The following is an 11127-nucleotide window of genomic DNA, read 5'->3' as shown; positions in this document are numbered from 1 at the left end:
TGGCTTTAAAATTGTTCTCAGTACCACTGTGTTCTGTAGGTATCATTAGTTATTCGTATTTTAGGGTAAAGTAGCCTCAGCCATTTTTGCTAAACCATGAAACTAGTGGAATTGGATATGCTAGGGGAATAGCTGTGCAGGTGGGCTGGTGCTGGAGGCTTTGGACTTGGCCATAACACCTTCTGAGAGCCTGAAGAGCTGGTACCTTCAGACAGCCCCAGGGCGGGGGTGGTGGGCAACCAGACGAGAAGAAGTTCACATGCTCTGCCCCTTTTTCCTGGGTAGTGCTTCCCCCCCACCCCCCAGTTTTAATTTCTTATAAATTACTCGAGAATTTTGTAAAAGTATAAATTCTAATTCCTAAATCAAGGGCGGAACCCCAGATTCTGCATTTGCTAACAAGTGGGCAGGGGATGCTGAGGCTGCTAGTTTGGGAACCACACTGAATGTCAAGGGCCTAGCTGGTACTTCGGAGTGTGTGGTGGAGGATGTACGGGAGAGGAAAGGAGAAGTGGTTAGCCACTCGGAGGGCAGAGCAGCTGCACAGCAGTTCTGAGGAAGGTGGTGGAGGGCTGCGTGGGTGGGAGGGTGTGTGGGTGGTGGACACAGTGTGGCCGGCAGTGCCTTCGGCTCATACTGTGGATTCTGAGCCCAGGCAGAAAGCGAGCAGTGTCACCTTCTCCTTTATGGCATCTGATGATTGATTCACTGGACACAGAGCTGCAGTGCTCGTGATCCTTATGGCTTCAAAGCCACACTGAGGAGTGGAGTTAGGGATGTGTTTGCTGCATCATCCAAGGACCCTTTGGGAATAGTTCTGGAGCATTCAGTAGCAGGCTTTCTGCAAATGAAGCAAAGAGAGACTCTTTTTCTAAGCTCGGGCAGCAGGAAGCATTAGAGTAGCTGGCAGCAATAAGTAACCACAATTTGTTGGTTATTACTTTTTATTATCTTGAATTAGGAAAAAATACGTATGATACGGCTCCCATTCACATTGCTGGCCGTGAGTTGGCCTAGGTTATTTGACTCAATATTTTTCTACTTTAAAAATACTCAAAGTCATTCTACAGCAAAGCTATTATTAACCAAGTAGAGGATTCCGTGGAAGTATCCACAGTTGGTGATTTCCATCTAAAGACAGTTGGGCTTGTGTAATCCACCCCTGCCTTCCCCGCCACCCCCGCCCCTCAAGGTAAGTCTATGTTCGGAGACAAACTAACCAATCACATGCTGCCCTTCCATCCCACCCAACTTCTTGCTTTGTCCTCTGACACTACTGGCTAGTTTTAAACACACCCACGTTGGCTCCATTTTTACTTCGGTTGGATATTTACCTTGATTAGCGTGTTTGCTTATGTTTAAAATGAGTGCTGTTTATTTAGTGATGACAGCCTTCAGAATATGTATATTTAATATAGAATCCCATATTCATAGAAATCCTCAGAAATTGCTGTATTTATCAGGGTCTGGGACTCTTTTCGTATGTTTATGTTTATAAACAATGCCTACTTTCAACTTTCTGGATGCTCATTAAATACATCCTGACCTGTTGAGCAAGACGTTTACTTGGAAGAGGCCTGGGGAATGCACATAAAAGGCAGTAGTAGTATTTGGAGGGTGGGGGATTAGTGCAGGGCGCTGAGAGCACCCAGTTCTCCAGAGGGCACCAGCACCCATTCACCTGCTAGCAGTGCCTAAGACATCCTGGGAACACACCATGTCATCATGACTCTGCCCTGGCATCTCGCCCACTCCCCCGGGGCCAGAAACTTGGATAACAGCCTGGAGTCCTCCCACCACCCGGCTTCCTACAGCCAGCATGGTATCAGGTCCCGCCTCCGCTTTGGACTATGCCACCCGGTCCCCGATGCCAGGGTGGCTCGACCTCGTCCGCTCCCCACACGACAGCAGCAGCAGCTAGCAAAAACAGTTTTGGTAAAAAGCCTACACATCCATTACACGCCCCATCGCCACACACTTTGCTTGAGAATCTTCCCTGGCTTCCCCCCGCCATCAGGAAAACGTCAGATTGTCCTTGTAGGACCCACAGAGCAATGTGCCACCTGGCCTTGGCCACCTACCACCTCCCGTCTTCCCTCTTAATTGTCCATATTCTGGCCTCACTAACCACTTGAAATGTCATGAAGATTTCCTGCTCTCCCGAGCTTATGGGCTTCAGTAAATGTCCTTCCTGTTGCCTGGAACATTCTCTGCCGGCGTCACGTGGGACATTTGTTCTTGTTATTACTGTGGAGGGCCTACTGTGTTCCTGGCATGCAGTAGGTGTTTACTCTAGGGAATGAATGAGTGGAATGTGAGGGTGGGGGAGTGGGTGCATGTGTGGACCCCTGTATGACTAGGGTGCCCCTGCCCTACCTGTGTGGCCACCGCCGAGACAGCACCCAGCAGGGCATGATGCTTCCCAAACACCCCTTGTCCCCCAGCAGGTCTGCCTCACGGGGAGCCGGCGCAAAGCCTCAACCAAGACTCGGGGCAGTTGTTCTGCTCCAGCCAAGAGGCTGGGCCTCCTACTACGAATCAGCCTTATTTGGCTCCAGAGCCAAGCCTTATGCCCCTCTTTGGAGATCCTGCTCCTTGGTCATCAAATCTGCCAGATTGTACAGTCTTCAGCTCAGGCCTTTCACTTCTCACAGATTTTTCTTCCATAATGAAGACTCAGGAAGATCATTTTTAACTTTGCAAGTGCCAACCTCTTCCTTCTATGGCTTAACAACCTCTCACTGTTGTTTGTTACATTTTCCTCTGTGCTATACGCTCCCTGATGGCAAGAATCATAGCGGGTTTTCTGTGCTCTTAGTATTTCCGGAGACTAGAGCAGTGCCTGGGACATAGTAGGTGCTCAGTAAACAGTTCAGGGAGTGACATGAATGAATACAGGCATGAATGGGGCAAGGCAAATATTTCATTGGTTTTTTTTAAAGAAAAAAATTAGAGTGGTTTTACATTTACAGAATTATTACAAAGATTGTACAGAGTTTCTGTATACCCTGCACCCAGTTTCCCCTGTGATTAACATCCGACAGCGTCCCGGGGTCTTTTTCCTGAGCTCTGTCTGTGGTCTTTCCAGTTGTTTTCCATGCTGGGACTCCGCTTTTCGGTCCTTTGTCCAGGCAGGTGGGTTTCAGGTATGGACTCTGCTGTGCACCTTGTATGACTGTGCCTGCATCTGGGGCCAGGCGGCGGGAGGCACAGCAATGGGGATCATTTCCCACTTTCTTGAGAATCACAGCTCCTCCAACCAGAGGCAGAGATCCCCCTCCCTCAGAACTTTGGGTGCTTGCAGGCTCCCATGGCCAACTTTATCACCACTGAATTATCTGGGAGCTGGAGCTCAAGAGAACAGAAGAAAAGAAAAGACAGAGGATTTCCCTCCACTTTCTCAGAAAAAAGTGCTCTGCAGTCAGAGAAAGAGGGCCCCTCCTGGAGCTTTCTCTGTGTGCCTGAGTGCCCGCAGAGCTTTCTCTTTGGTTTTGCACACCTTTGGGTCCAGGATATGGGATTAAAAAAAATGGGAACCTCACAGCCTTGCCAATGGTACTGTGAATTTTGGGCTTCTCCTCTTTGCCTATTTTTCAGAGTCCTCAAGTAGCTACTCCATGCATGCTGGCCAGGTTTGATGGCTGCACTCAATGCTAGAGGCAGGGTGGAGTATGCTGTGCTTATTCCATCCCATCTGCAACTGCGACCCTGCAAGTCTAATTAACTTTAAAACCTGTATCTCAATAATACATACAGGCACTATACCTACATAAATGTGTGGATATATTTCCTTTGAAAGAAAATACACCATGATAATTATCTATGAATAGGAGGATCATAGTATTTTTTCCTCTCTTTTTCAAATTTTCCCCACAGTTACCATAAATTACACCAGAATAAAACCTAGTAAATGTTAATTTTTTATTTTTTTTAAAGATTGATTTATTTATTTTAGAGAGAGAAAGAGGGGAGGAGGAAAAGAGGGAGAGAGAATCCTAAGCAGACTCCCTGCTGAGTGCTCAGGCCATCATGGGGCTCAATCTCATGACCCTGAGATCATGACCTGAACCAAAATCAAGAGTCAGATGTTCAACCAACCGAGCCACTCAGGTGTCCCTAAATGTTATTTTTTTTTTTAACGAAGCCTATTTAATACAATTGAACATTATAGTTAGAAGTTTATAGCACCATTTAACACAAAACATTTTTCTTTTGTTTCTATATTAGAAACCAGCCCTAGAAAATGCAGAGGTTTGGAATATTCTATTGTTTTCCCCTTTGGGAAACATTTTGCCAGTATCAGATACTATTTTGATGACTATAGATTTTTTTATTTTTTTCAAGATTTTATTTATTTATTCATGAGACACACAGAGAGAGGCAGAGACACAGGCAGAGGGAGAAGCAGGGGAGCCTGATGCGGGACTAGATCCTGGAACTCTGGTATCACGCCCTGAGCCAAAACCAGACAGGCTATAGCTTTCTTTTTTCTTTTTAATTTTTTATTTATTTATGATAATCACACAGAGAGAGAGAGAGGCAGAGACACAGGCAGAGGGAGGAGCAGGCTCCATGCATCGGGAGCCCGATGTGGGATTCGATCCCGGGTCTCCAGGATCGTGCCCCGGGCCAAAGACAGGCGCTAAACTGCTGCGCCACCCAGGGATCCCAGGCTATAGCTTTCTAGTATGTTTTGAAGTTGGAAAATATGAGTCCTCCAACTTTATTTTCCCTTTTCAAGATTTTTCTGGTTATTTGAGTTCCTTTGTAATTCCATATTAATTTTAGGATAAACTTTTACATTTTTGAAGAAGAGGCTGCTGAAATTTTCATAGAGATTGCATTGAATCTGCAGATTACTTTCTGCAGTATGTCATTTTAATATTTCCTAACAATCCATGAATATGAGATGTTTTTTTTTTGTTTTTGTTTTGTTTTTTTTGAGATGTCTTTTCAATAACTTTGGTTTTCTTCATTTCAGCAATGTTTTGTAGTTTCTAGTGTATAAGTCTTGAACCTCCATAGTTAAGTTTCCTAAGTATTTTATTCTTTCTGATGCTATTGTAAATGGAATTTTAATTTCCTTCTCAAATTGTTCATTGGTAGTGTATAGAAATCAACTTATTTTTGCGTATTGACTGTATATATACCCTGAAACTTTGCTGAATTAGTTTATAAGCTCTAATAGTTTATTTCCTGTGGATTCCTTAAGATTTTTTATGTACAGGATCATGTTATCTGCAAATAAATAGCTTTACTTCTTCCTTTTCAATTTCAGTGTCTTTTATTCTTTTTCTTGCTGATTTGCTCTGGCTAGAACATATGCTATAGTGTTGAAGAAAAGTGGTGAAAATAGGCATCCTTGACTTGTTCCTGGTCTTAGTAGAAAAGCTTTCACATAGTTACCATTGAGTATGATGTTAGCTGTGTGTTTTTCATAAATGCCCTTTATCGTGTTGGGCAAGTGTCCTTCTAGTCCAATTTTGTTGAGTATTTTTATCATACAAGAGAATTGTATTTTTCAAATGCTTTTTCTGTATCAAGTAAGTCGTTTGTCCCTCCCCTCCTTTATCCAATCATTTATAGAGTATTACATTGATTTTCAGATTTGAACCATCCTTGCATCCATGGGATAAATCCTCTTCGGTCATGATGCGTAATCCTTTTAATTCATTGCTGAAGTTTATTTGCTATCATTTTGTGGAGGATTATTTCATCTATATCCATAAGAGATATGGGTCTATCATTTTCTTCTGTTATCTTTGTCTGACTTTGGTATCGTTATAATTATAGATGTCCTAATAGAATGAATTAGGAAGTATTGCCTCCTCTTTCATCTTTTGGAAGAGTTTGAAAAGGACTAGTGTTAATTCTTCTTTAATTAAATACTTAGGGGAATTCATCAATGAAGTCATCTGGTCCTGAGATTTTTGTTGGAAGGTTTTTGATTGCTGATTCAGTCTCTTGACCTGTTATAGTTCCTTTTAGATTCTCTATTGATTTTGAGTCATTCATATTGTGTGTGCTTCTAGAAATTTGTTCATTCCATGTAGGTTATCTAATTGGTATGCAGTTGTTCATAGTATTCTCTTATAATCCCTTTTATTTCTGTAAGGTCTGTAGTAATGTCATCACCTCTATTTCTGATTTTAATGAAGTCTTCTTTCTTTGGTATCTTTTGGTCCATTGAGCTAAATGTTTATCAGTTTTGTTGACTTTTTTCCCAAGAACCAAGTCTTCATTTTGTTGATCTTCTTGTCTTTCTATTCTCTATTTCGTTTATCTCTGTTCTAGTCTTGATTATTTTCTTCCTCTGCTAGCTTTGGGTTTAACATGTCCTTTTTCTGTTATTTAGGTATAAAACAGAGTTAACATGTTCTTTTTTGGTCTCAGTTATTTAGGTATAAAACTGAGTTATTGATTTAGGATCTTTTTTTTTTTTTTTTAAGTATAAGCATTTACAGTTGTAAATTTCCCTCTGAGCACTGCTTTTGCCGCATGCCATAAGTCTTGATGTGTTGGGTCTTAATTTTTCTTCACATCAGCGTATTTTCTAATTTTATTTGTGATTTCTTTTTGATCCATTTTTGTCCAAGATTGTGGAGGTTAAGTTTTTTATATTGTAAATTTTCTAGGTTTTCTTCTGTTACTGATTTCTAGCTTCATTCCATTATGGTCAAAGAAGATACTTTGTATGCTATCAATCTTTTCAAATTTATTGAGAGTTTGTCATATGGTCTACCCTGGAGAATGTTCCATGTGCGCTTGAGAAGAATGTATATTCTGTTGTTTGGTGGAGTTTTCTATATATATCAGACAAGTCTAATTGATTATTAGTGTTGTTCAAGTCCTCTGTTTCCTTATTGATCTTCTATATATTTGTACTGTTATTGGAAACAGGATATTGAAATCTCCAGCTATTTCTACCTTCAGTTCTGTGAGTTTTAACTTCATATATTTTGGAACTTTGTTGTTAGGTGTGTTTAAAATGGTTATATCTTCTCAACTAATTGATTTTTTAATTAACAGGTAAAGCCTTTATTTCTATCTTATAATAATTTAAATTCTATTTTGTCTGATATTAGGGGTAGCCACCCTGGGTCTGGTTACTATTTAATTGGAATCTCTTTTTCCATCCTTTCACTTTCAAATTATTTGTAGGTTTGGTTCTAAAGTGAGTCTCCTGTAAGAGTATTTAGTTGGAGTTTTTTTAATTTTTAATCCATTCCACCTTTTAATTGGGAGAGTTTAATCCATTTGAATTTAAAATAATTGTGGATGGGAAAGGACTTCTGCCATTTTGCTGTTCATTTTCTATATGTTGTATTTTTTTGTTCCTCTAATTCTCCATTACTGCCTTTCTTGTGATTGACCTTTTTTCCTCTTGTATGATTTTTATTCTTTTCTTGTTTCTTTTTCTGTATATATTTTAGTTTTTTCCTTAGTGGTTACTCTTTGGATTATAAGTAGCATCTTAAAAACTATCAAGCTTGAATTAAAACCAACATAGTCTCAGTAGTATATGAAAGCACTGCTTCTTTATAGTTCTGCCTCCCCAGCATGTTGTTATTGTCCCAAATTACACATTATATACAGTGTGCCCATTAACAAAGACTTATAATTGGTTCGTACATTTGTCTTTTATTTTATTTTATTTTATTTTTTTATTTATGATAGTCACAGAAAGAGAGGCAGAGACATAGGCAGAGAGAGAAGCAGGCTCCATGCACCGGGAGCCTGACGTGGGATTCGATCCCGGGTCTTCAGGATCGTGCCCTGGGCCAAAGGCAGGCGCTAAACCACTGCGCCACCCAGGGATCCCCGTACATTTGTCTTTTAAATAAAAAGAGAAGAATTACAAATTTTTAAAAACCACAATAATACTGTGTTTTATATTTACCTATGTACCTATGCATGTACCATTATTCTTTCTTTGTATGGCTTTGAGTTACCCCCTAGTGTTCTCCTGCCTGAAGGCTTTCCTTTAACAGTCTGCATGGGGCATGTCTACTGTGACAAACTCCCTCAGGTTTTATTTATCTGTGTGTCTTAACTTTTCCTTCATTTTTTGAGGAATAGTTTTGTTGGATACAGAATTCTTGATTGACAGGGTCCCCTTCAGTGCTTTAAATCTGTCATCCCATTGCTTTCTAGCATCCACAGTTTCTGAAGAGCAATCACTGTTAATATTATAGAGGATTCCTTGTATGTGTTAAGTTGCTTCTCTCTTGCTGCCTGCAAGATTCGTTGTCTTTTGACAGGTTCACTATAATGTATTTTGTTGTGGATCTCTTTGATTTTTTTCTGCTTGGAGTTTGTTGAGCACCTTGAATGAGTAAAGTGATGTCTCATCACATTTGTAAAGTTTTTAAGTACTATTTCCTCCAGTAGTCTTTCTGCTCTTTTCTCTCTTATCCATCTGGGATCATCATTATGCACATGCTGTTACATTTGATGATATCCCAGATGTCTCTTTGGCTCTGTTCCTTTTTCTTTATTCTTTCCTATTTCTGCTCTTCAGTCTAAGTAATCTTCATTGGCCTGTCTTCATATTCAGTGATTCTTTTGTCTGCCTGAATCTGCTGTTGAACTCCTCTAATGAATTTGTCATTTCTGTTATACTTTGCAGCTCCAAAATTCCTAATTGGTTCATTTTCATAATTTTTGTCATTTTATAGATATTCTCTATTTGGTAAGAATCCATCCTCCAGGTTTCCTTTAGCTTTTTGTCCAGGGTTTCCTTTATATCTTTGGGGATATATAAGACAGTTGACTTAAAGTCTTTTTTTTCTTTTTCACTAAAAAAAAAAAAAAAAAAAAAAAAAAAGGCTTGGGCTTCCTCAGGAACTGTTTATATGAGTTTCTTTTTTTCCCTCTGCAAATGGACTATGCTTTTTTTTTTTTAAGGATTTTATTTATTCATGAGAGAGGCAGAGACACAGGCAGAAGAGGAAGCAGGCTCCCTGCCAGGAGCCAGATGCAGGACTCTATCCTGGACTCTGGGATCACACCCTGAGCCGAAGGCAGATGCTCAACCCCCGAGCCACCCAGGCGTCCCTATCCTTTTCTGTTTCTTTGCATGCCTTAGTAGGTTTTTGTTTTAAAAAAGACACTTTGAATATTTTAATGTGGAAAACTTAGAAATCATATTTTCCCATTTCCTTGGTATTTATTGTTGCTATTTGTTGTGGGTCATCATTTAATATTTTTCTGAGCTATTTTGTTTTCTATATATTCCATGTGTGGCCAATGAAATGTGTGGCCAATTCCATTAACTTAGTAATTAGCTAGCATTTTGACAAAGTTTTCTTAAACACCTGCAGACAAGAAAAGAAAAAGAAAAAAAACCCCACTCTTTTAGTTTCTGCAGAATGCCTCTGTGTTATGGCACTCTTCGTGCTTAGCTGAGCCATCTATAACTCTGCCTTTCCCTTCACTTCTTGTTTGCAGGAACCTGAGACTCAGCCATACGTCTTCTCAGGCCTTTCCTGAGCATCTGTCCAGCCCTGGTCATGTGCTTGGTCTTCTTAATTCCTTGGTATACTTGGTAGCTTTTAAAAAAAATCTCATATTCCCCCATGTATCTCTTTCCGAACCTCTTTCTTTCCAGGCTTTTTGGTTTTTTATTGCTTGTCCCATGTATTGTCCTTTACCTTAGTCTGCTGTGACCAACACATTTGCCTTGAAATGTTTTTTTTAAATATTTTATTTGCTTATTTTAGGGAGAGAGAGAGAGAAAGAAAGAAAGAGCATGACTTGGGAGGGGGAGAGGGAGAGGGAGACAGAGAGGGAAATAAGCTCAGCAGACTCCATGCTGAGTGCAGAGCCCAACATGGGGTTTGTCATGGGGCTGGATCTCACGACCCTGAGATCAGGACCTTAGCCAAAACCAAGAATCAGATGCTTAACTAACTCAGCCACCTGGGTGCCCCATGCCTTGAAATGCTTTTCGCAAATGGCAACTGGGAACCTGCCCCAGCTCTGGGAATGCTGAGTCTGGCAAAACAAAAGCCATCCCTTACACCATCCTTCAGGGAGCTGCTAGACTGGTAAACAAGCAAACAAACAAATACAACCTCAGTTATTTGAGAATAAGGTTTTTTTTGTTTGCTCTTCACTAGCAACCTGCATTGGGAACATGAGCTACTATTTTCATGTACACCATTGGTCTGGAGAGTGTGGAATGAGGTGGGCAATTTAAAATGTAAAGCATTCTCTGACTGCAGTGTGACAGCAATAAGTCTCAGTAATTGCGACAGCCTCTTTCTTTATTAAGCTTCCTATAAATTCTTGACTAGATTCCAGAGTGTTACAAAAGTTGATTCAAAAGATTTTTTTTCCAGGTTATTAGTTGATTTTTGTGGCTGGATAGAAGCTTTGAGTTTTCTAGTCCACCATTTTCAGTGATCTCATTTCCTACTTTTTTCCTTTTTGAATCTTATAATGGATCTTTATATATTCCCAAAAAGTATGTGTTACAAATCTTATTTTATTTTTATTAAAAAGGGATTGTAGGTTATCTTTTGGCCCCCTTTTCACCGAATACTGTTTAAATTCATCCATATTTGTGTGTGTGATGTTGTGGTTAATGTTTTGACTGCTGAATGGTATTCCAGCGTAGGAGTATTTTCAGGAGATTGTTTAGCTCTTACTGTGTAAATATTTTGTTTGCACGCCTTAATTGAGATGAGGTAGTGTAGGAGATGGCTTGTTTTTCCAGGTACCAACTAGCAGGCCATTTTAAGGCACCTAGTATGTGCAGCATGGTACTGGGCTCTGAAGGGTATGTTGGCATGGGAGGGTAGGCCCAGCTGGTGCCTAATTCAAATGTGAGATAAGAAAGGTGGGTACAGAGGTGACTATTTGTGAACACAAAGATGGAAGGAGAGAATTCCAAGGCACCACTGACAAGCTTTGCGGGAAATTAGAGATAGATGGTAAAGGATCAGAAATTGAAACAACCTCTCAGGATCTCAAGTCTCAGAAGCTGGGGTATATGTGTTTGGGGGAAAGGATGATTCTGGGAAGGAAAGCAATGGAGTTTTGGAAAACAACAATGCACAGCAGGATTTACATCGTATGAATGTTTCAGGCTACGTTGTTCTTCAGGTTACTCCTGGATCAAGG

Source organism: Canis lupus, chromosome 4 (assembly GCF_003254725.2).
Source record: "Canis lupus dingo isolate Sandy chromosome 4, ASM325472v2, whole genome shotgun sequence".
Lineage (NCBI taxonomy): Eukaryota > Metazoa > Chordata > Mammalia > Carnivora > Canidae > Canis > Canis lupus.
The sequence above is the reverse complement of the archived record's forward strand: the minus strand, read 5'-3'. Positions refer to the sequence as shown.